This window comes from Xyrauchen texanus, chromosome 33, assembly GCF_025860055.1.
Source record: "Xyrauchen texanus isolate HMW12.3.18 chromosome 33, RBS_HiC_50CHRs, whole genome shotgun sequence".
Classification (NCBI taxonomy): Eukaryota; Metazoa; Chordata; class Actinopteri; order Cypriniformes; family Catostomidae; genus Xyrauchen; species Xyrauchen texanus.
Window position 1 is genome coordinate 27,850,616 of NC_068308.1, and position 26,025 is coordinate 27,876,640.

The following is a 26,025-nucleotide window of genomic DNA, read 5'->3' on the forward strand; positions in this document are numbered from 1 at the left end:
GTGTGTGTGTGTGTGTGTGTGTGTGTGTGTGTGTGTGAGAGCGAGAGAGAGAGAGAGAGAGAGAGAGAGAGAGAGAGAGCTTACCTTAAAAGTATTATTATTCACACTCCCTGACTAACCATTGTTGTGTCACCATTCTACAGTATGTCAGAGAATGACTTTTGCCAGAGATCTGATCACAAACAAAGACATTTTTGTATTCTCTGGGATACAGCTAGCTTTCTTTCCCTGTCACAACTCTTGATAGCCAAAATCCATAAGCACACAACTATAACAACTACATTTATGACATGTGATATATTGTTCTCTCATATTGTGTTCTCTCTTTTTGTGTTTGGGCGTCTCATGCAGGTATTGCCATCAGGACAGATATTTGTTAGTGGATGTTGATAATGAGATGATTTGTATTGGATGTGAGAAATATGAGACAGGCTGTAATACAGATCCGTACAGTATGTATCACCAAACTGTATGTAAATTTATTATCACCTGCTCATGCAAAAGGTGCCATAAAATAAACACAAGCAGATGGAGATGTGTTGGTTGTATTGTATTATAAACTAGTATCTTGTTGCCTGAGACCAAAATTAAATATTTTAATAAATAAACAGATTTTTTAATGCAATTTCTGCATACCTTGATGTTCTGTCTACAAAAATCTATTAACCTTTTCACCATTATTGCCCTGGACAAAAGACACAGTTCATTGACCACACACTTACTTTTGTGACAGCTTGCCCCAGTAGTACCCAAAAACTAAATCTACACCATGCTTAAAATCTATGCCTGCATTTAACAGCTTTATAGCAACATTTTGTAAAACAATTATGAGGTACAAAAAATGCACGAAACAGCAAAACTGGAAAATATAGTTGATTTGATTTTGATTTGATTTAAAATCTTTATTTAGAACATGGAAAAGAAAGTATATAAAAATATAAAACAATGTTTAAAAACATAAGAGAACAAAACAAAACAAATGAGCAGCAAAAAAAAATATATATATATATACTTCTTTCCTGTTGACATACTTCTATTACATGTGCAAAAAGGAGTAGGAAGAAGTAAAACTTATATACTCCTACCCCCTTAATTCTTACAGTCATTCAATTTACAATTTTTATATTATTATTATCATATTGTTCTATACATCCATACACATACACATATACACATATAAATACATACACATACATACCCACATACACATCATTGTGACCACTGACAAGTATTTATTTCTCTAACCTCAATTTTGTACTTATTCAAGCATCATAAAAATAAACTAGAAAAAAAAGTTCGTCGAGACAAACTTTAAGTTGGCTTGTGAAAGTTTGGACCAGAAAGTTTGAAGAAGTTTAAATTAGTTTAAAGTTTAAAGTAGTTTATAGTTTAAATTAGTTTGTAGTTTAAATTAGTTTGAAGTTTAAATTAGTTTAAAGTAGTTTATAGTTTAAAGTAGTTTATAGTTTAAATTAGTTTAGTTTAAATTAGTTTAAAGTTTAACTTAGTTGCTAGATAGATAGATAGATAGATAGATAGATAGATAGATAGATAGATAGACAGACACTCAGATATATAGAGAGATAGATAGATAGATATTTACCCTCAGATAGATAGATAGATCGATAGATAGATAGACATTGACCCTCAGATAGATAGATAGACAACAGACAGACAGAGAGACAGATAGATAGATAGATAGATAGATAGATAGATAGATAGATAGATAGATAGATAGATAGATAGATAGATAGATAGATATTGACCCTCAGATAGATAGCTAGATAGATAGATAGATGATTGATTGATTGATTGATTGATTGATTGATCCTTGCTACCCTGAGTCCCATGAACAAAGCCAGAAGTCTTTATGTTGTTCTGTTGCAGAGATGTGATTTGTTACTCGGTTGCTAGGGTAACCCCATATGGTTGCTAGACAGTTACCATAGTGATACTTATCAAGTCTTCTTGCCATCCTGATTGAAATAAATCAACCCAGAAGTCTCTACGATTTTCTGTTGCAGAGATATGTGATTTGTTACTCGGTTGCTAGGGTAACCCCATCTGGTTGTTAGGCAGTCACCATAGTGATACTTATCAAGTGTTCTTGACATCCTGATTGAAATAAACCAACCCAGAAGTCTCTACGATTTTCTGGTCCAGAGATATGTGATTTGTTACTCGGTTGCTAGGGTAACCCAATGTGGTTGCTAGACAGTTACCATAGTGATACTTATCAAGTCTCATTGACATCCTGATTGAAATAAATCAACCCAGAAGTCTCTCTGATTTTCTGGTGCAGAGATATTTGATTTGTTACTCGGTTGCTAGGGTAACCACATCTGGTTGCTAAGCAGTTACCTTAGTGATACTAATGAAGTGTCCTTGCCATCCTGATTGAAATAAGTCAATCCGGAAGTCTCTACGTTTTTCTGATGCAGAGATATGTGATTTGTTACTCGGTTGCTAAGGTAACCCCATGTGGTTGCTAGGCAGTTACCATAGTGATACTTATCAAGTCTCCTTGCCATCCTGATTGAAATAAATCAACCCAGAAGTCTCTCTGATTTTCTGGTGCAGAGATATGTGATTTGTTACTCGGTTGCTAGGGTAACCCCATCTGGTTGTTAGGCAGTCACCATAGTGATACTTATCAAGTCTTCTTGACATCCTGATTGAAATAAACCAACCCAGAAGTCTCTACGATTTTCTGGTCCAGAGATATGTGATTTGTTACTCGGTTGCTAGGGTAACCCAATGTGGTTGCTAGGCAGTTACCATAGTGATACTTGTCAAGTCTCCTTGACATCCTGATTGAAATAAATCAACCCAGAAGTCTCTACGTTTTTCTGATGCAGAGATATGTGATTTGTTACTCGGTTGCTAGGGTAACCGCATCTGGTTGCTAGGCAGTTACCATAGTGATACTAATGAAGTCTCCTTGCCATCCTGATTGAAATAAATCAACCCAGAAGTCTCTCTGATTTTCTGGTGCAGAGATATGTGATTTGTTACTCGGTTGCTAGGGTAAGCCCATGTGGTTGCTAGGCAGTTACCATAGTGATACTTATCAAGTCTCCTTGCCATCCTGATTGAAATAAATGAACCCAGAAGTCTCTCTGATTTTCTGGTGCAGAGATATAGTTATTGCTATACGGTTGCTAGGGTACTCTTTTTAGTTGCTAGGGAGTGGCTTGACAGCTGCCAATCATGAAACTTCAAAGGCTGCTTGTCAGTATGAATGATATAAACCAACTCCCATGCCTCTGTGTCATTCAGAATGGAAGATATCCCTCTATGGATTTTGGTTGTTAAGGTGCTCGACAATGGTTGCTAGGGAGGGGCTAGGAAGTGTTGAGGTGATTCATGATTGGCTGTTTGCTGCCCCGAGTCAAACGAGACCACCCTTGTGTTTCTATGACACTTCTATCCGGAGATATCCCTTTGATGTCTTTCATTAGAAGTCTATGGGCGTTGTTGCTAAGGTGCTTTAAATTGTTGCTAGGGCGTGGCTTGATAGCTTCACAATGATCCCGAGAGACTGATTGGTCCTCTGAGTAAAATGAGCCCGCCCCCTTGTCTCTATGACACTGTGATCCAGAGCTATGTTCAATACAAAATCCCTATGCAATGAGGGAGAGAGAGAGGGAGAGATGCAGGGCTGACAGGCCCTTTTTGTCTGTGTGTGTTCCCAAATTAATGACTCTAATGAGCCGGTTCTTTTGACTCTACAGTGTGAAACATACAGTGTGACCAGTGTAGTCTGATTCCCAAATGAATGACTCTAATGAGCCAGTTCTACAGTGTAGTGTTAAAAAAGTTTAACTTAGTTGCTAGATAGATAGATAGATAGATAGATAGATAGATAGATAGATAGATAGATAGATAGATAGATAGATAGATAGATATTTACCCTTAGATATATAGAGAGATAGATATAGATAGATAGAGAGAGAGAGATAGATATTTACCCTCAGATAGATAGATAGATAGATAGATAGATAGATAGATAGATAGATAGATAGATAGATATTGACCCTCAGATAGATGCTAGCACGTTTTTAGCATGTTTTAGCGTGTGGCTAGGAAGATTTTAGGTCATTACTTTTTGGCTGCTTGATAAAAGAAATCCTCTGAGGGAGAGAGAGAGGAGAGATGCAGGGCTGACAGGCCCTTTTTGTCTGTGTGTGTGAAAATGTCAGTTGGAATTTGAATTTCTGAACATTCCGCAATGTTAAGTCAATGGGAGTTTTTTCGAGTTTGATCATCATTTTTAGGAAAACCGTAAGTCCGATCAGTTAGAAAAGATATAGCACACTATTCGGGATTAGTCTGAAGGTCTGTGCCGAGTTTGGTGCCTGTAGCTTAAAAGCTCTAGGAGGAGTTAGTCTTGGTAATTTTAGTCTCAGAAGAATAATAATAACTAGAAAAAAAAGTTCGTCGAGACAAACTTTAAGTTGGCTTGTGAAAGTTTGGACCAGAAAGTTTGAAGAAGTTTAAAGTAGTTTGAAGTTTAAATTAGTTTAAAGTAGTTTATAGTTTAAATTAGTTTGTAGTTTAAATTAGTTTGAAGTATAAATTAGTTTGTAGTTTAAATTAGTTTGAAGTTTAAATTAGTTTAAAGTAGTTTATAGTTTAAAGTAGTTTATAGTTTAAATTAGTTTAGTTTAAATTAGTTTAAAGTAGTTTAAAGTTTAACTTAGTTGCTAGATAGATAGATAGATAGATAGATAGATAGATAGATAGATAGATAGATAGATAGATAGATAGATAGACAGACACTCAGATAGATAGAGAGATAGATAGATAGATATTTACCCTCAGATAGATAGATAGATAGACAGACACTCAGATAGATAGAGAGATAGATAGATAGATAGATATTTACCCTCAGATAGATAGATAGATCAATAGATAGATAGACATTGACCATCAGATAGATAGATAGACAACAGACAGACAGAGAGACCGATAGATAGATAGATATTGACCCTCAGATAGATAGATAGATAGATGATTGATTGATTGATTGATTGATTGATTGATCCTTGCTACCCTGAGTCCCATGAACAAAGCCAGAAGTCTTTATGTTGTTCTGTTGCAGAGATATGTGATTTGTTACTCGGTTGCTAGGGTAACCCCATATGGTTGCTAGGCAGTTACCATAGTGATACTTATCAAGTCTTCTTGCCACCCTGATTGAAATAAATCAACCCAGAAGTCTCTACGATTTTCTGTTGCAGAGATATGTGATTTGTTACTCGGTTGCTAGGGTAACCCCATCTGGTTGTTAGGCAGTCACCATAGTGATACTTATCAAGTGTTCTTGACATCCTGATTGAAATAAACCAACCCAGAAGTCTCTACGATTTTCTGGTCCAGAGATATGTGATTTGTTACTCGGTTGCTAGGGTAACCCAATGTGCTTGCTAGACAGTTACCATAGTGATACTTATCAAGTCTCATTGACATCCTGATTGAAATAAATCAACCCAGAAGTCTCTATGATTTTCTGGTGCAGAGATATTTGATTTGTTACTCGGTTGCTAGGGTAACCCCATCTGGTTGCTAGGTAGTTACCTTAGTGATACTAATGAAGTGTCCTTGCCATCCTGATTGAAATAAGTCAATCCGGATGTCTCTACGTTTTTCTGATGCAGAGATATGTGATTTGTTACTCGGTTGCTAAGGTAACCCCATGTGGTTGCTAGGCAGTTACCATAGTGATACTTATCAAGTCTCCTTGCCATCCTGATTGAAATAAATCAACCCAGAAGTCTCTCTGATTTTCTGGTGCAGAGATATGTGATTTGTTAGTCGGTTGCTAGGGTAACCCCATCTGGTTGTTAGGCAGTCACCATAGTGATAATTATCAAGTCTTCTTGACATCCTGATTGAAATAAACCAACCCAGAAGTCTCTACGATTTTCTGGGTCAGAGATATGTGATTTGTTACTCGGTTGCTAAGGTAACCCCATGTGGTTGCTAGGCAGTTACCATAGTGATACTTATCAAGTCTCCTTGCCATCCTGATTGAAATAAATGAACCCAGAAGTCTCTCTGATTTTCTGATGCAGAGATATAGTTAGTGCTAAACGGTTGCTAGGGTACTCTGTTTAGTTGCTAGGGAGTGGCTTGACAGCTGCCAATCATGAAACTCCAAATGCTGCTTGTCAGTATGAATGATATAAACCAACTCCCATGCCTCTGTGACATTCAGAATGGAAGATATCCCTCTATGGATTTTGGTTGTTAAGGTGCTCGACAATGGTTGCTAGGGAGGGGCTAGGAAGTGTTGAGGTGATTCATGATTGGCTGTTTGCTGCCCCGAGTCAAACGAGACCACCCTTGTGTTTCTATGACACTTCTATCCGGAGATATCCCTTTGATGTCTTTCATTAGAAGTCTATGGGAGTTGTTGCTAAGGTGCTTTAAATTGTTGCTAGGGCATGGCTTGATAGCTTCACAATGATCCCGAGAGACTGACTGGTCGTCTGAGTAAAATAAGCCCGCCCCCTTGTCTCTATGACACTGTGATCCAGAGCTATGTTCAATACAAAATATCTATGCAATGAGGGAGAGAGAGAGGGAGAGATGCAGGGCTGACAGGCCCTTTTTGTCTGTGTGTGTGAAAATGTCAGTTGGGATTTAAATTTCTGAACATTCCGCAATGTTAAGTCAATGGGAGTTTTTTCCGAGTTTGATCGTCATTTTTAGGAAAACCGTAAGTCCGATCAGTTAGAAAAGATATAGCACACTATTCGGGATTAGTCTGAAGGTCTGTGCCGAGTTTGGTGCCTGTAGCTTAAAAGCTCTAGGAGGAGTTAGTCTTGGTAATTTTAGTCTCAGAAGAATAATAATAATAATAATAATAATAATAAGTTTAAATAGGATTTCAGTAAGTTGGCTCTCACAAGCCAACTTAACTAGAAAAAGTTCGTCGAGACAAACTTTAAGTTGGCTTGTGAAAGTTTGGACCAGAAAGTTTGAAGAAGTTTAAAGTAGTTTGAAGTTTAAAGTAGTTTGAAGTTTAAAGTAGTTTGAAGTTTAAAGTAGTTTGTAGTTTAAATTAGTTTAAAGTTTAAAGTAGTTTGTAGTTTAAACGAGTTTAAAGTTTAAAGTAGTTTGAAGTTTAAAGTAGTTTATAGTTTAAACGAGTTTAAAGTTTAAATTAGTTTGTAGTTTAAATTAGTTTAAAGTTTAAAGTAGTTTGTAGTTTAAAGTAGTTTAAAGTTTAACTTAGTTGCTAGATAGACAGATAGATAGATAGACACTCAGATAGATAGTTAGATAGAGAGATAGATAGATAGATATTTACCCTCAGATAGATAGATAGATATAGATAGATAGATATTTACCCTCAGATAGATAGATAAATAGATAGAGAGAGATAGAGATAGATATTTACCCTCAGATAGATAGATAGATAGATAGATATTGACCCTCAGATAGATAGATAGATAGATAGACAGACAGATAGATGCTAGTACGCTTTTAGAATTTTTAGCACTTCGCTAGGCGATGCTATAGACGCTTTTAGCATTTTTTAGCACTTCGCTAGGCGATGCTAGCATGTGTTAACATGATGCTAACACGTTTTTAGCATGCTTTAGCACTCGCTAGGCGATGCTAAGCATGTGTTAGCATGATGCTAGCACATTTTTAGCATGATTTAGCACTTCGCTAGGCGATGCTAACATGTGTTAAGCATGATGCTTAGCACGCTTTTTGCATTTTTAGCACTTCGGCTAGGCGATGCTAGCATGTGTTAGCATGATGCTATGACGCTTTTAGCATTTTTTAGCACTTCGCTAGGCGATGCTAGCATGTGTTAGCATGATGCTAACACGCTTTTAGCATGTTTTAAGCACTTCGCTAGGCGATGCTAACATGTGTTAGCATGATGCTTAGACGCTTTTAGCATGTTTTAGCGACTTCGCTAGGCGATGCTAACATGTGTTAACATGATGCTAAGACGTTTTTAGCATGTTTTAAGCACTTCGCTAGGCAATGCTAAGCATGTGTTAAGCATGATGCTTAAGACGCTTTTAGCATGTTTTAAGCACTTCGCTAGGCGATGCTAAGCATATGTTAGCATGATGCTATAGACGCTTTTAAGCATGTTTTAAGCACTCGGCTAGGCGTATGCTAGCATGTGTTAGCATGATGCTAAGCATGTTTTTAGCATGTTTTAAGCACTCGCTAGGCGATGTTAAGCATGTGTTAACGATGATGCTAAGCAAGTTTTTAAGCATTTTTAACACTTCGCTAGGCGATGCTAAGCATGTGTTAAGCATGATGCTAAGACGCTTTTAGCATTTTTAGCACTTCGGCTAGGCGATGTTAGCATGTGTTAAGCATGATGCTTAGCACGCTTTTAGCATGTTTTAAGCACTTCGCTAGGTGATGCTATAGCATGTGTTAAGCATGATGCTAAGACGCTTTTAGCATTTTTAGCACTTCGGCTAGGCGATGCTAAGACGCTTTTAGCATGTTTTAGCACTTCGCTAGGCGATTTTAGCATGATGCTAGCACATTTTTAGCTTGTTTTAGCACTTCGCTAGTCAATGCTAGCATGTGTTAGCATGATGCTAAGCACGTTTTTAGCATGTTTTAGCATGTGGCTATGAAGATTTTTGTCATTACTTTTTGGCTGGTTGATAAAAGAAATCCTCTGAGGGAGAGAGAGAGGGAGAGATGCAGGGCTGACAGGCCCTTTTTGTCTGTGTGTGTGAAAATGTCAGTTGGAATTTGAATTTCTGAACATTCCGCAATGTTAAGTCAATGGGAGTTTTTTCCGAGTTTGATCGTCATTTTTAGGAAAACCGTAAGTCCGATCAGTTAGAAAAGATATAGCAACTCGAGTCAGAACAGTTTGAGTGTCTGTGCCGAGTTCGGAGTATGTGGAGTTAAAGCTCTAGGAGGAGATAGATATAGAAATTTCACCGCTAAGAAGAATCGGAATAATAATAAGTTTAAGTAGGATTTCAGTAAGTTGGCTTTCACAAGCCAACTTAATAATAAGTTTAAATAGGATTTCAGTAAGTTGGCTTTCACAAGCCAACTTAATAACTAGATTAAAAAGTTTGAGTACAAACTTTAAGTTGGCTTGTGAAAGTTTGGACCAGAAAGTTTGAAGTTTAAAGTAGTTTGAAGTTTAAATTACTTTAAATTAGTTTATAGTTTAAAGTAGTTTATAGTTTAAAGTAGTTTATAGTTTAAAGTAGTTTGAAGTTTAAAGTAGTTTAAATGAGTTTAAAGTAGTTTATAGTTTAAAGTAGTTTATAGTTTAAAGTAGTTTGAAGTTTAAAGTAGTTTGAAGTTTAAAGTAGTTTGTAGTTTAAAGTTTAACTTAGTTGCTAGATAGATAGATAGATAGATAGATAGATAGATAGATAGATAGATAGATAGATAGATAGATAGATAGATAGATAGATAGATAGATAGATGGATAGATAGATAAATAGATGGACATACAGACAGATAGACAGATAGATAGATAAATAGATATTGACCCTCAGATAGATAGAGATACAGAGATAGATAGATAGACCCTCAGATAGATAGATAGATAGATAGATAGATAGATAGATAGATAGATAGAGAGAGAGATAGATCGATAGATAGATCGATAGATAGATAGATAGACATTGACCCTCAAATAGATAGATAGACAACAGACAGACAGACAGACAGAGAGACAGATAGATAGATAGATAGATAGATAGATAGATAGATAGATAGATAGATAGATAGATAGATAGATAGATAGATAGATAGATAGATAGATATTGACCCTCCGATAGATAGATAGATAGATTGATTGATTGATCCTTGCTACCCTGAGTCCCATGAACAAAGCCAGAGGTCTTTATGTTGTTCTGTTGCAGAGATATGTGATTTGTTACTCGGTTGCTAGGGTAACCCCATCTGGTTGTTAGGCAGATACCATAGTGATACTTATCAAGTCTTCTTGCCATCCTGATTGAAATAAACCAACCCAGAAGTCTCTACGATTTTCTGTTGCAGAGATATGTGATTTGTTACTCGGTTGCTAGGGTAACCCCATCTGGTTGTTAGGCAGATACCATAGTGATACTTATCAAGTCTTCTTGCCATCCTGATTGAAATAAACCAACCCAGAAGTCTCTACGATTTCCTGGTGCAGAGATATTTGAATTGTTACTCGGTTGCTAGGGTAACCCAATGTGGTTGCTAGGCAGTTACCATAGTTATACTTATCAACTCTCCTTGCCATCCTGATTGAAATAAATCAACCTAGAAGTCTCTACGACTTTCTGTTGCAGAGATATGTGATTTGTTACTCGGTTGCTAGGGTAACCCCATCTGGTTGCTAGGCAGTTACCATAGTGATACTTATCAAGTCTTCTTGCCATCCTGTTTGAAATAAATCAACCGAGAAGTCTCTACGATTTTCTGTTGCAGAGATATGTGATTTGTTACTCGGTTGCTAGGGTAACCCCATCTGGTTGCTAAGCAGTTACCATAGTGATACTTGTCAAGTCTTCTTGCCATCCTGATTGAAATAAACCAACCCAGAAGTCTCTACGATTTCCTGGTGCAGAGATATTTGAATTGTTACTCGGTTGCTAGGGTAACCCAATGTGGTTGCTAGGCAGTTACCATAGTTATACTTATCAACTCTCCTTGCCATCCTGATTGAAATAAATCAACCTAGAAGTCTCTACGACTTTCTGTTGCAGAGATATGTGATTTGTTACTCGGTTGCTAGGGTAACCCCATCTGGTTGCTAGGCAGTTACCATAGTGATACTTATCAAGTCTTCTTGCCATCCTGTTTGAAATAAATCAACCGAGAAGTCTCTACGATTTTCTGTTGCAGAGATATGTGATTTGTTACTCGGTTGCTAGGGTAACCCCATCTGGTTGCTAAGCAGTTACCATAGTGATACTTGTCAAGTCTTCTTGCCATCCTGATTGAAATAAACCAACCCAGAAGTCTCTATGATTTCCTGGTGCAGAGATATGTGATTTGTTACTCGGTTGCTAGGGTAACCCAATGTGGTTGCTAGGCAGTTACCATAGTTATACTTATCAACTCTCCTTGCCATCCTGATTGAAATAAATCAACCTAGAAGTCTCTACGACTTTCTGTTGCAGAGATATGTGAATTGTTACTCGGTTGCTAGGGTAACCCCATCTGGTTGCTAGGCAGTTACCATAGTGATACTTATCAAGTCTTCTTGCCATCCTGTTTGAAATAAATCAACCCAGAAGTCTCTACGATTTTCTGTTGCAGAGATATGTGATTTGTTACTCGGTTGCTAGGGTAACCCCATCTGGTTGTTAGGCAGTCACCATAGTGATACTTATCAAGTCTTCTTGCCATCCTGATTGAAATAAACCAACCCAGAAGTCTCTACGATTTTCTGATGCAGAGATATGTGATTTGTTACTCGGTTGCTAAGGTAACCCCATGTGGTTGCTAGGCAGTTACCATAGTGATACTTATCAAGTCTCCTTGCCATCCTGATTGAAATAAATCAACCCAGAAGTCTCTCTGATTTTCTGGTGCAGAGATATGTGATTTGTTATTCGGTTGCTAGGGTAACCCCATGTGGTTGCTAGGCAGTTACCATAGTGATATTTATCAAGTCTCCTTGCCATCCTGATTGAAATAAATGAACCCAGAAGTCTCTCTGATTTTCTGGTGCAGAGATATAGTTATTGCTAAACGGTTGCTAGGGTACTCTGTTTAGTTGCTAGGGAGTGGCTTGACCATTGCCAATCATGAAACTCCAAAGGCTGCTTGTCAGTATGAATGATATAAACCAACTCCCATGCCTCTGTGACATTCAGAATGGAAGATATCCCTCTATGGATTTTGGTTGTTAAGGTGCTCGACAATGGTTGCTAGGGAGGGGCTAGGAAGTGTTGAGGTGATTCATGATTGGCTGTTTGCTGCCCCGAGTCAAACGAGACCACCCTTGTGTTTCTATGACACTTCTATCCGGAGATATCCCTTTGATATCTTTCATTAGAAGTCTATGGGAGTTGTTGCTAAGGTGCTTTAAATTGTTGCTAGGGCGTGGCTTGATAGCTTCACAATGATCCCGAGAGACTGATTGGTCGTCTGAGTAAAATGAGCCCGCCCCTTGTCTCTATGACACTGTGATCCAGAGCTATGTTCAATACAAAATCCAGGGCTGACAGGCCCTTTTTGTCTGTGTGTGTTCCCAAATTAATGACTCTAATGAGCCGGTTCTTTTGACTCTACAGTGTGAAACATACAGTGTGACCAGTGTAGCCTGATTCCCAAATTAATGACTCTAATGATCCAGTTCTTTTGACTCTACAATGTGAAACATACAGTGTGACCAGTGTAGTCTGATTCCCAAATTAATGACTCTAATGAGCCAGTTCTTTTGACTCTACAATGTGAAACATACAGTGTGACCAGTGTAGTCTGATTCCCAAATTAATGACTCTAATGAGCCAGTTCTTTTGACTCTACAATGTGAAACATACAGTGTGACCAGTGTAGTCTGATTCCCAAATGAATGACTCTAATGAGCCAGTTCTTTTGAATCTACAATGTGAAACATACAGTGTGACCAGTTTAGTCTGATTCCCAAATGAATGACTCTAATGAGCCAGTTCTTTTGAATCTACAATGTGAAACATACAGTGTGACCAGTGTAGTCTGATTCCCAAATGAATGACTCTAATGAGCCAGTTCTTTTGAATCTACAATGTGAAACATACAGTGTGACCAGTGTAGTCTGATTCCCAAATGAATGACTCTAATGAGCCAGTTCTTTTGAATCTACAGTGTGAAACATACAGTGTGACCAGTGTAGTCTGATTCCCAAATGAATGACTCTAATGAGCCAGTTCTTTTGAATCTACAGTGTGAAACATACAGTGTGACCAGTGTAGTCTGATTCCCAAATGAATGACTCTAATGAGCCAGTTCTACAGTGTAGTGTTAAAAAAGTTTAACTTAGTTGCTAGATAGATAGATAGATAGATAGATAGATAGATAGATAGATAGATAGATAGATAGATAGATAGATAGATAGATAGAGAGATAGATATAGATAGATAGAGAGAGAGATAGATATTTACCCTCAGATAGATAGATAGATAGATAGATAGATAGATAGATAGATAGATAGATAGATAGATAGATAGATAGATATTGACCCTCAGATAGATGCTAGCACGTTTTTAGCATGTTTTAGCGTGTGGCTAGGAAGATTTTAGGTCATTACTTTTTGGCTGCTTGATAAAAGAAATCCTCTGAGGGAGAGAGAGAGGGAGAGATGCAGGGCTGACAGGCCCTTTTTGTCTGTGTGTGTGAAAATGTCAGTTGGAATTTGAATTTCTGAACATTCCGCAATGTTAAGTCAATGGGAGTTTTTTCCGAGTTTGATCGTCATTTTTAGGAAAACCGTAAGTCCGATCAGTTAGAAAAGATATAGCAACTCGAGTCAGAACAGTTTGAGTGTCTGAGCCGAGTTTGGAGTATGTGGAGTTATAGCTCTAGGAGGAGTTAGATATAGAAATTTCACCGCTAAGAAGAATAAGCGGAATAATAACTAGATTAAAAAGTTTGAGTACAAACTTTAAGTTGGCTTGTGAAAGTTTGGACCAGAAAGTTTGAAGAAGTTTAAAGTAGTTTGAAGTTTAAATTAGTTTAAATGAGTTTAAAGTAGTTTATAGTTTAAAGTAGTTTATAGTTTAAAGTAGTTTGAAGTTTAAAGTAGTTTGAAGTTTAAATTAGTTTATAGTTTAAATTAGTTTACAGTTTAAATTAGTCTAAAGTTTAAATTAGTTTGAATTTTAAAGTTGGTTATTTTGAATCTACAGTGTGAAACATACAGTGTGACCAGTGTAGTCTGATTCCCAAACAAATGACTCTAATGAGCCGGTTCTTTTGAATCTACAGTGTGAAACATACTGTGTGACCAGTGTAGTCTGATTACAACATTAATGACTCTAATGAGCCAGTTCTTTTGAATCTACAGTGTGAAACATACAGTGTGACCAGTGTAGTCTGATTCCCAAATTAATGACTCTAATGAGCCGGTTCTTTTGAATCTACAGTGTGAAACATACAGTGTGACAAGTGTAGTCTGATTCCCAAATTAATGACTCTAATGAGCCAGTTCTACAGTGTAGTGTTAAAAAAGTTTAACTTAGTTGCTAGATAGATAGATAGATAGATAGACACTCAGATAGATAGATAGATAGATAGATAGACACTCAGATAGATAGATAGATATTTACCCTTAGATATATAGAGAGATAGATATAGATAGATAGATAGATAGATAGATAGATAGAGAGAGAGATAGATATTTACCCTCAGATAGATAGATAGATATTGACCCTCAAATAGATAGATAGATAGATATTGACCCTCAGATAGATAGATGGATAGATAGATAGATAGACAGATAGATGCTAGCACGTTTATAGCATGTTTTAGCACTTCGCTAGACGATGCTAGCATGTGATAGCATGATGTTAACACGTTTTTAGCATGTTTTAGCACTTAGATAGGCGATGCTAGCATGTGTTAGCATGATGCTAGCACATTTTATCATGTTTTAACACTTCGCTAGACGATGCTAGCATGTGTTAGCATGATGCTAACCCGTTTTTAGTATTTTTTAGCACTTCGCTAGGCGATGCTAACATGTGTCAACATGATGCTAATGACGTTTTTAGCATGTTTCAAGCACTTCGCTAGGCGATGCTAAGCATGTGTTAGCATCATGCTTAGACGCTTTTAGCATGTTTTAGCGACTTCGCTAGGTGATGCTAACATGTATTAACATTATGCTAACACGATTTTAGCATGTTTTAGCACTTCAGCTAGGCGATGCTTAGCATGTGTTATCATGATGCTAAGCACATTTTTAAGCATTTTTAAGCACTTCGCTAGGCGATGCTAGCATGTGTTAGCATGATGCTATGACGTTTTTAACATGTTTTAGCACTTCGCTAGGCGATGCTAGCATGTGTTAAGCATGACGCTAAGACGCTTTTAGCATTTTTTAGCACTTCGCTAGGCGATGCTAGCACGTTTTTAGCATGTTTTAGCACTTCGATAGGCGATTTTATCATGATGTTAGCATATTTTTAGCCTTTTTTAGCACTTCGCTAGTCAATGCTAGCATGTGTTAGCATGATGTTAACACGTTTTTAGCATGTTTTAGCACTTCGCTAGGCGATGCTAGCATGTGTTAGCATGATGCTAGCACGTTTTTAGCATGTTTTAGCACTTCGCTAGGCGATGCTAGCATGTGTTAGCATCATGCTAACACTTTTTAAGCATGTTTTAGCACTTCGCTAGGCGATGCTAGCATGTGTTAGCATGGTGCTAGCTCTTTTTTAGCATGTTTTAACACTTAGCTAGGCGATGCTAGCATGTGTTAGCATGATGCTAGCACTTTTTTAGCATGTTTTAGCACTTCGCTAGGCGATGCTAGCATGTGTTACCAGTGTAGACTGATTCCCAAACAAATGACTCTAATGAGCCGGTTCTTTTGAATCTACAGTGTGAAACATACAGTGTGACCAGTGTAGTCTGATTCCCAAACAAATTACTCTAATGAGCCAGTTCTTTTGACTCTACAGTGTGAAACATACAGTGTGACCAGTGTAGTCTGATTCCCAAATGAATGACTCTAATGAGCCAGTTCTTTTGAATCTACAGTGTGAAACATACAGTGTGACCAGTGTAGTCTGATTCCCAAACAAATTACTCTAATGAGCCAGTTCTTTTGAATATACAGTGTGAAACATACAGTGTGACCAGTGTAGTCTGATTCCCAAATGAATGACTCTAATGAGCCAGTTCTTTTGAATATACAGTGTGAAACATACAGTGTGACCAGTGTAGTCTGATTCCCAAATTAATGACTCTAATGAGCCAGTTCTTTTGAATATACAGTGTGAAACATACAGTGTGACCAGTGTAGTCTGATTCCCAAATTAATGACTCTAATGAGCCAGTTTTACAGTGTAGTGTTAAAAAAGTTTAACTTAGTTGCTAGATAGATAGATAGATAGATAGATAGATAGATAGATAGATAGATAGATAGATAGATAGATAGATAGATAGATAGATAGATAGATAGATAGATATTGACCCTCAGATAGATAGATAGATAGATAGATAGATAGATAGATAGATAGATAGATAGATAGATAGATATTGACCCTCAGATAGATAGATAGATAGATAGATAGATAGATAGATAGATAGATATTGACCCTCAGATAGATAGATAGATAGATAGATAGATAGATAGATAGATAGATAGATAGATAGATAGATAGATAGATAGATAGATAGATAGATAGATAGATAGATGACCGATCAGATAGATAGATAGATAGATAGATAGATAGATAGATAGATAGATATTGACCCTCAGATAGATAGATAGATAGATATTGACCCTCAGATAGATAGATAGATAGATAGATAGACAGATAGATAGATATTGACCCTCAGATAGATAGATAGATAGATAGATAGATAGATAGATAGATAGATAGATAGATAGATAGATAGATAGATATTGACCCTCAGATAGATAGATAGATAGATAGATAGATAGATAGATAGATAGATAGATAGATAGATAGATATTGACCCTCAGATAGATAGATAGATAGATAGATAGATAGATAGACAGATAGATAGATATTGACCCTCAGATAGATAGATAGATAGATAGATAGATAGATAGATAGATAGATAGATAGATAGATAGATATTGACCCTCAGATAGATAGATAGATAGATAGATAGATAGATAGATAGATAGATAGATAGATAGATAGATAGATAGCTAGATAGATGCTAGCACGTTTTTAGCATGTTTTAGCGTGTGGCTATGAAGATTTTAGGTCATTACTTTTTGGCTGCTTGATAAAATAAATCCTCTGAGGGAGAGAGAGAGGGAGAGATGCAGGTCTGACAGGCCCTTTTTGTCTGTGTGTGTGAAAATGTCAGTTGAGATTTAAATTTCTGAACATTCCGTAATGTTAAGTCAATGGGAGTTTTTCCGAGTTTGATCGTGATTTTTAGGAAAACCGTAAGTCCGATCAGTTAGAAAAGATATAGCAACTCGAGTCAGAACAGTTTGAGTGTCTGAGCCGAGTTTGGAGTATGTGGAGTTAAAGCTCTAGGAGGAGATAGATATAGAAATTTCACCGCTAAGAAGAATCGGAATAATAATAAGTTTAAGTAGGATTTCAGTAAGTTGGCTTTCACAAGCCAACTTAATAAGTTTCAGTAGGCTTTCACAAGCCAACTTAATAATAATAATAATAATAATAATAATAATAATAATAAGTTTAAATAGGATTTCAGTAAGTTGGCTCTCACAAGCCAACTTAATAATAATAATAATAAGTTTAAATAGGATTTCAGTAAGTTGGCTCTCACAAGCCAACTTAATAATAATAAGTTTAAATAGGATTTCAGTAAGTTGGCTCTCACAAGCCAACTTAATAATAATAATAAGTTTAAATAGGATTTCAGTAAGTTGGCTCTCACAAGCCAACTTAATAATAAGTTTAAATAGGATTTCAGTAAGTTGGCTCTCACAAGCCAACTTAATAATAACTAGAAAAAAAAGTTCGTCGAGACAAACTTTAAGTTGGCTTGTGAAAGTTTGGACCAGAAAGTGTGAAGAAGTTTAAAGTAGTTTGAATTTTAAATTTGTTTATAGTTTAAATTAGTTTGAAGTTTAAATTAGTTTGTAGTTTAAATTAGTTTGAAGTTTAAATTAGTTTAATGTAGTTTAAAGTTTAACTTAGTTGCTAGATAGATAGATAGACAGAAAGACACTCAGATAGATAGAGAGATAGATAGATAGATATTTACCCTCAGATAGATAGATAGATAGATAGATAGACAGACATTGACCCTCAGACAGATAGATAGACAACAGACAGACAGAGAGACAGATAGATAGATAGATAGATATTGACCCTCAGATAGATAGATAGATAGATAGATAGATAGATAGATAGATAGATAGATAGATGGATGGATGGATGGATGGATGGATGGATGGATGGATGGATGGATGGATGGATGGATTGATTGATTGATTGATTGATTGATCCTTGCTACCCTGAGTCCCATGAACAAAGCCAGAAGTCTTTATGTTGTTCTGTTGCAGAGATATGTGATTTGTTACTCGGTTGCTAGGGTAACCCCATATGGTTGCTAGGCAGTTACCATAGTGATACTTATCAAGTCTTCTTGCCATCCTGATTGAAATAAATCAACCCAGACGTCTCTACGATTTTCTGTTGCAGAGATATGTGATTTGTTACTCGGTTGCTAGGGTAACCCCATCTGGTTATTAGGCAGTCACCATAGTGATACTTATCAAGTGTTCTTGACATCCTGATTGAAATAAACCAACCCAGAAGGCTCTACGATTTTCTGGTCCAGAGATATGTGATTTGATACTCGGTTGCTAGGGTAACCCAATGTGGTTGCTAGGCAGTTACCATAGTGATACTTATCAAGTCTCCTTGACATCCTGATTGAAATAAATCAACCCAGAAGTCTCTATGATTTTCTGGTGCATAGATATGTGATTTGTTACTCGGTTGCTAGGGTAACCCCATCTGGTTGCTAGGCAGTTACCATAGTGATACTAATGAAGTGTCCTTGCCATCCTGATTGAAATAAGTCAATCTGGAAGTCTCTACGTTTTTCTGATGCAGAGATATGTGATTTGTTACTCGGTTGCTAAGGTAACCCCATGTGGTTGCTAGGCAGTTACCATAGTGATACTTATCAAGTCTCCTTGCCATCCTGATTGAAATAAATCAACCCAGAAGTCTCTCTGATTTTCTGGTGCAGAGATATGTGATTTGTTACTCGGTTGCTAGGGTAACCCCATCTGGTTGTTAGGCAGTCACCATAGTGATACTTATCAAGTCTTCTTGACATCCTGATTGAAATAAACCAACCCAGAAGTCTCTACGATTTTCTGGTCCAGAGATATGTGATTTGTTACTCGGTTGCTAGGGTAACCCAATGTGGTTGCTGGGCAGTTACCATAGTGATACTTGTCAAGTCTCCTTGACATCCTGATTGAAATAAATCAACCCAGAAGTCTTTATGTTGTTCTGTTGCAGAGATATGTGATTTGTTACTCGGTTGCTAGGGTAACCCCATCTGGTTGCTAGGCAGTTACCATAGTGATACTTGTCAAGTCTCCTTGACATCCTGATTGAAATAAATCAACCCAGAAGTCTCTACGATTATCTGGTGCAGATATATGTGATTTGTTACTCGGTTGCTAGGGTAACCCCATGTGGTTGCTAGGCAGTTACCATAGTGATACTTATCAAGTCTCCTTGCCATCCTGATTGAAATAAATGAACCCAGAAGTCTCTCTGATTTTCTGGTGCAGAGATATAGTTATTGCTAAACGGTTGCTAGGGTACTCTGTTTAGTTGCTAGGGAGTGGCTTGATAGCTGCCAATCATGAAACTCCAAAGGCTGCTTGTCAGTATGAATGATATAAACCAACTCCCATGCCTCTGTGACATTCAGAATGGAAGATATCCCTCTATGGATTTTGGTTGTTAAGGTGCTCGACAATGGTTGCTAGGGAGGGACTAGGAAGTGTTGAGGTGATTCATGATTGGCTGTTTGCTGCCCCGAGTCAAACGAGACAACCCTTGTGTTTCTATGACACTTCTATCCGGAGATATCCCTTTGATGTCTTTCATTAGAAGTCTATGGGATTTGTTGCTAAGGTGCTTTAAATTGTTGCTAGGGCGTGGCTTGATAGCTTCACAATGATCCCGAGAGACTGATTGGTCGTCTGAGTAAAATGAGCCCGCCCCCTTGTCTCTATGACACTGTGAACCAGAGCTATGTTCAATACAAAATATCTATGCAATGAGGGAGAGAGAGAGGGAGAGATGCAGGGCTGACAGGCCCTTTTTGTCTGTGTGTGTGAAAATGTCAGTTGGGATTTAAATTTCTGAACATTCCACAATGTTAAGTCAATGGGAGTTTTTCCGAGTTTGATCGTCATTTTTAGGAAAACCGTAAGTCCGATCAGTTAGAAAAGATATAGCACACTATTCGGGATTAGTCTGAAGGTCTGTGCCGAGTTTGGTGCCTGTAGCTTAAAAGCTCTAGGAGGAGTTAGTCTTGGTAATTTTAGTCTCAGAATAATAATAATAACTAGAAAAAAAGTTAGATCGAGACAAACTTTAAGTTGGCTTGTGAAAGTTTGGACCAGAAAGTTTGAAGAAGTTTAAAGTAGTTTGAAGTTTAAATTAGTTTAAATTAGTTTAAAGTTTAAAGTAGTTTATAGTTTAAATTAGTTTGTAGTTTAAATTAGTTTGAAGTATAAATTAGTTTGTAGTTTAAATTAGTTTGAAGTTTAAATTAGTTTAAATTAGTTTAAAGTAGTTTATAGTTTAAATTAGTTTAGTTTAAATTTGTTTAAAGTAGTTTAAAGTTTAACTTAGTTGCTAGATAGATAGATAGATAGATAGATAGATAGATAGATAGATAGATAGATAGATAGATAGATAGACAGACACTCAGATAGAGAGATAGATAGATATTTACCCTCAGATAGATAGATAGATAGATCGATAGATAGATAGACATTGACCCTCAGATAGATAGATAGATAGATAGATAGATAGATATTGACCCTCAGATAGATAGATAGATAGATGGATGGATTGATTGATGGATGGATTGATCCTTGCTACCCTGAGTCCCAAGAACAAAGCCAGAAGTCTTTATGTTGTTCAGTTGCAGAGATATGTGATTTGTTACTCGGTTGCTAGGGTAACCCCATATGGTTGCTAGGCAGTTACCATAGTGATACTTATCAAGTCTTCTTGCCATCCTGATTGAAATAAATCAACCCAGAAGTCTCTACGATTTTCTGTTGCAGAGATATGTGATTTGTTACTCGGTTGCTAGGGTAACCCCATCTGGTTGTTAGGCAGTCACCATAGTGATACTTATCAAGTGTTCTTGACATCCTGATTGAAATGAACCAACCCAGAAGTCTCTACGATTTTCTGGTCCAGAGATATGTGATTTGTTACTCGGTTGCTAGGGTAACCCAATATGGTTGCTAGACCGTTACCATAGTGATACATATCAAGTCTCATTGACATCCTGATTGAAATAAATCAACCCAGAAGTCTCTATGATTTTCTGGTGCAGAGATATTTGATTTGTTACTCGGTTGCTAGGGTAACCCCATCTGGTTGCTAGGCAGTTACCTTAGTGATACTAATGAAGTGTCCTTGCCATCCTGATTGAAATAAGTCAATCCGGAAGTCTCTACGCTTTTCTGATGCAGAGATATGTGATTTGTTACTCGGTTGCTAAGGTAACCCCATGTGGTTGCTAGGCAGTTACCATAGTGATACTTATCAAGTCTCATTGACATCCTGATTGAAATAAATCAACCCAGAAGTCTCTATGATTTTCTGGTGCAGAGATATTTGATTTGTTACTCGGTTGCTAGGGTAACCCCATCTGGTTGCTAGGCAGTTATCTTAGTGATACTAATGAAGTGTCCTTGCCATCCTGATTGAAATAAGTCAATCCGGAAGTCTCTACGTTTTTCTGATGCAGAGATATGTGATTTGTTACTCGGTTGCTAAGGTAACCCCATGTGGTTGCTAGGCAGTTACCATAGTGATACTTATCAAGTCTCCTTGCCAGCCTGATTGAAATAAATCAACCCAGAAGTCTCTCTGATTTTCTGGTGCAGAGATATGTGATTTGTTACTCGGTTGCTAGGCTAACCCCATCTGGTTGTTAGGCAGTCACCATAGTGATACTTATCAAGTCTTCTTGACATCCTGATTGAAATAAACCAACCCAGAAGTCTCTACGATTTTCTGGTCCAGAGATATGTGATTTGTTACTCGGTTGCTAGGGTAACCCAATGTGGTTGCTAGGCAGTTACCATAGTGATACTTGTCAAGTCTCCTTGACATCCTGATTGAAATAAATCAACCCAGAAGTCTCTACGATTATCTGGTGCAGAGATATGTGATTTGTTACTCGGTTGCTAGGGTAACCCCATCTGGTTGCTAGGCAGTTACCATAGTGATACTTATCAAGTCTCCTTGCCACCCTGATTGAAATAAATCAACCCAGAAATCTCTCTGATTTTCTGGTGCAGAGATATGTGATTTGTTACTCGGTTGCTAGGGTAACCCCATCTGGTTGTTAGGCAGTCACCATAGTGATACTTATCAAGTCTTCTTGACATCGTGATTGAAATAAACCAACCCAGAAGTCTCTACGATTTTCTGGTCCAGAGATATGTGATTTGTTACTCGGTTGCTAGGGTAACCCAATGTGGTTGCTAGGCAGTTACCATAGTGATACTTATCAAGTCTCCTTGACATCCTGATTGAAATAAATCAACCCAGAAGTCTCTACGATTATCTGGTGCAGAGATATGTGATTTGTTACTTGGTTGCTAGGGTAACCACATCTGGTTGCTAGGCAGTTACCATAGTGATACTAATGAAGTCTCTTTGCCATCCTGATTGAAATAAGTCAATCCGGAAGTCTCTACGCTTTTCTGATGCAGAGATATGTGATTTGTTACTCGGTTGCTAAGGTAACCCCATGTGGTTGCTAGGCAGTTACCATAGTGATACTTATCAAGTCTCCTTGCCATCCTGATTGAAATAAATCAACCCAGAAGTCTCTCTGATTTTCTGGTGCAGAGATATGTGATTTGTTACTCGGTTGCTAGGGTAACCCCATGTGGTTGCTAGGCAGTTACCATAGTGATACTTATCAAGTCTCCTTGCCATCCTGCTTGAAATAAATGAACCCAGAAGTCTCTCTGATTTTCTGGTGCAGAGATATAGTTATTGCTAAACGGTTGCTAGGGTACTCTGTTTAGTTGCTAGGGAGTGGCTTGACAGCTGCCAATTATGAAACTCCAAAGGCTGCTTGTCAGTATGAATGATATAAACCAACTCCCATGCCTCTGTGACATTCAGAATGGAAGATATCCCTCTATGGATTTTGGTTGTTAAGGTGCTCGACAATGGTTGCTAGGGAGGGGCTAGGAAGTGTTGAGGTGATTCATGATTGGCTGTTTGCTGCCCCGAGTCAAACGAGACCACCCTTGTGTTTCTATGACACTTCTATCCGGAGATATCCGTTTGATATCTTTCATTAGAAGTCTATGGGAGTTGTTGCTAAGGTGCTTTAAATTGTTGCTAGGGCGTGGCTTGATAGCTTCACAATGATCACGAGAGACTGATTGGTCGTCTGAGTAAAATGAGCCCGCCCCTTGTCTCTTTGACACTGTGATCCAGAGCTATGTTCAATACAAAATCCCTATGCAATGAGGGAGAGAGAGGGAGAGATGCAGGGCTGACAGGCCCTTTTTGTCTGTGTGTGTTCCCAAATTAATGACTCTAATGAGCCGGTTCTTTTGACTCTACAGTGTGAAACATACAGTGTGACCAGTGTAGTCTGATTCCCAAATGAATGACTCTAATGATCCAGTTCTTTTGAATCTACAGTGTGAAACATACAGTGTGACCAGTGTAGTCTGATTCCCAAATTAATGACTCTAATGATCCAGTTCTTTTGAATCTACAGTGTGAAACATACAGTGTGACCAGTGTAGTCTGATTCCCAAATGAATGACTCTAATGATCCAGTTCTTTTGACTCTACAGTGTGAAACATACAGTGTGACCAGTGTAGTCTGATTCCCAAATGAATGACTCTAATGATCCAGTTCTTTTGAATCTACAGTGTGAAACATACAGTGTGACCAGTGTAGTCTGATTCCCAAATTAATGACTCTAATGAGCCAGTTCTTTTGAATCTACAATGTGAAACATACAGTGTGACCAGTTTAGTCTGATTCCCAAATGAATGACTCTAATGAGCCAGTTCTTTTAAATCTACAATGTGAAACATACAGTGTGACCAGTGTAGTCTGATTCCCAAATGAATGACTCTAATGAGCCAGTTCTTTTGAATCTACAGTGTGAAACATACAGTGTGACCAGTGTGGTCTGATTCCCAAATGAATGACTCTAATGAGCCAGTTCTACAGTGTAGTGTTAAAAAGTTTAACTTAGTTGCTAGATAGATAGATAGATAGATAGATATTTACCCTTAGATATATAGAGAGATAGATATAGATAGATAGAGAGAGAGATAGATATTTACCCTCAGATAGATAGATAGATAGATAGATAGATAGATAGATAGATAGATAGATAGATAGATAGATAGATAGATAGATAGATATTTAGATATTTAGATAGATAGATAGATATTGACCCTCAGATAGATGCTAGCACGTTTTTAGCATGTTTTAGTGTGTGGCTAGGAAGATTTTAGGTCATTACTTTTTGGCTGCTTGATAAAAGAAATCCTCTGAGGGAGAGAGAGAGGGAGAGATGCAGGGCTGACAGGCCCTTTTTGTCTGTGTGTGTGAAAATGTCAGTTGGAATTTGAATTTCTGAACATTCCGCAATGTTAAGTCAATGGGAGTTTTTTCCGAGTTTGATCATCATTTTTAGGAAAACCGTAAGTCCGATCAGTTAGAAAAGATATAGCACACTATTCGGGATTAGTCTGAAGGTCTGTGCCGAGTTTGGTGCCTGTAGCTTAAAAGCTCTAGGAGGAGTTAGTCTTGGTAATTTTAGTCTCAGAAGAATAATAATAATAATAATAATAATAATAAGTTTAAATAGGATTTCAGTAAGTTGGCTCTCACAAGCCAACTTAACTAGAAAAAGTTCGTCGAGACAAAATTTAAGTTGGCTTGTGAAAGTTTGGACCAGAAAGTTTGAAGTTTAAAGTAGTTTGAAGTTTAAATTAGTTTATAGTTTAAATTAGTTTAAAGTTTAAATTAGTCTAAAGTTTAAATTAGTTTGAATTTTAAAGTAGTTTGAAGTTTAAAGTAGTTTATATTTTAAATTAGTTTAAAGTTTAAATTAGTCTAAAGTTTAAATTAGTTTGAATTTTAAAGTAGTTTGAAGTTTAAAGTAGTTTATAGTTTAAATTAGTTTAAAGTTTAAATTAGTCTAAAGTTTAAATTAGTTTGAATTTTAAAGTAGTTTGAAGTTTAAAGTAGTTTATAGTTTAAATTAGTTTAAAGTTTAAATTAGTCTAAAGTTTAAATTAGTTTGAATTTTAAAGTAGTTTGAAGTTTAAAGTAGTTTATAGTTTAAATTAGTTTAAAGTTTAAATTAGTCTAAAGTTTAAATTAGTTTGAATTTTAAAGTAGTTTGAAGTTTAAATTAGTTTATAGTTTAAATTAGTTTAAAGTTTAAATTAGTCTAAAGTTTAAATGAGTTTAAAGTTTAAATTAGTTTAAAGTTTAAAGTAGTTTGTAGTTTAAAGTAGTTAAAAGTTTAACTTAGTTGCTAGATAGATAGATAGATAGATAGATAGATAGATAGATAGATAGATAGATAGATAGATAGATAGATAGACAGACACTCAGATAGATAGATAGAGAGATAGATAGATATTTACCCTCAGATAGATAGATAGATATAGATAGATAGATATTTACCCTCAGATAGATAGATAGATAGATAGATATTGACCCTCAAATAGATAGATAGATAGATAGATAGATAGATAGATAGATAGATAGATAGATAGATAGATAGATAGATAGATAGATAGATAGATAGATATTGACCCTCAAATAGATAGATAGATAGATATTGACCCTCAGATAGATAGATAGATAGATAGACAGACAGATAGATGCTAGCACGTTTTTAGCATTTTTTAGTACTTCGCTAGGTGATGCTAGCATGTGTTAGCATGATGCTAGCACGCTTTTAGCATGATTTAACACTTCGCTAGGCGTATGCTGAACATGTGTTAGCATGATGCTACGTTGTTTTTAGCATGTTTTGGCACTCCGCTAGGCGATGCTAACATGTGTTAGCATGATGCTAGCACGTTTTTAGCATGTTTTAACACTTCGCTA

The 26,025-nt window shown here is 36.9% G+C and overlaps 1 protein-coding gene across 1 annotated transcript in view; it reads left to right on the plus strand.

Annotated features, from left to right (window-relative positions):
- Positions 1-26,025, plus strand: part of LOC127626417 (delta-1-pyrroline-5-carboxylate synthase-like) — a 59,711-nt gene that overhangs the window by 2,179 nt on the left and 31,507 nt on the right. The gene's annotated exons all lie outside the window — the stretch shown is intronic.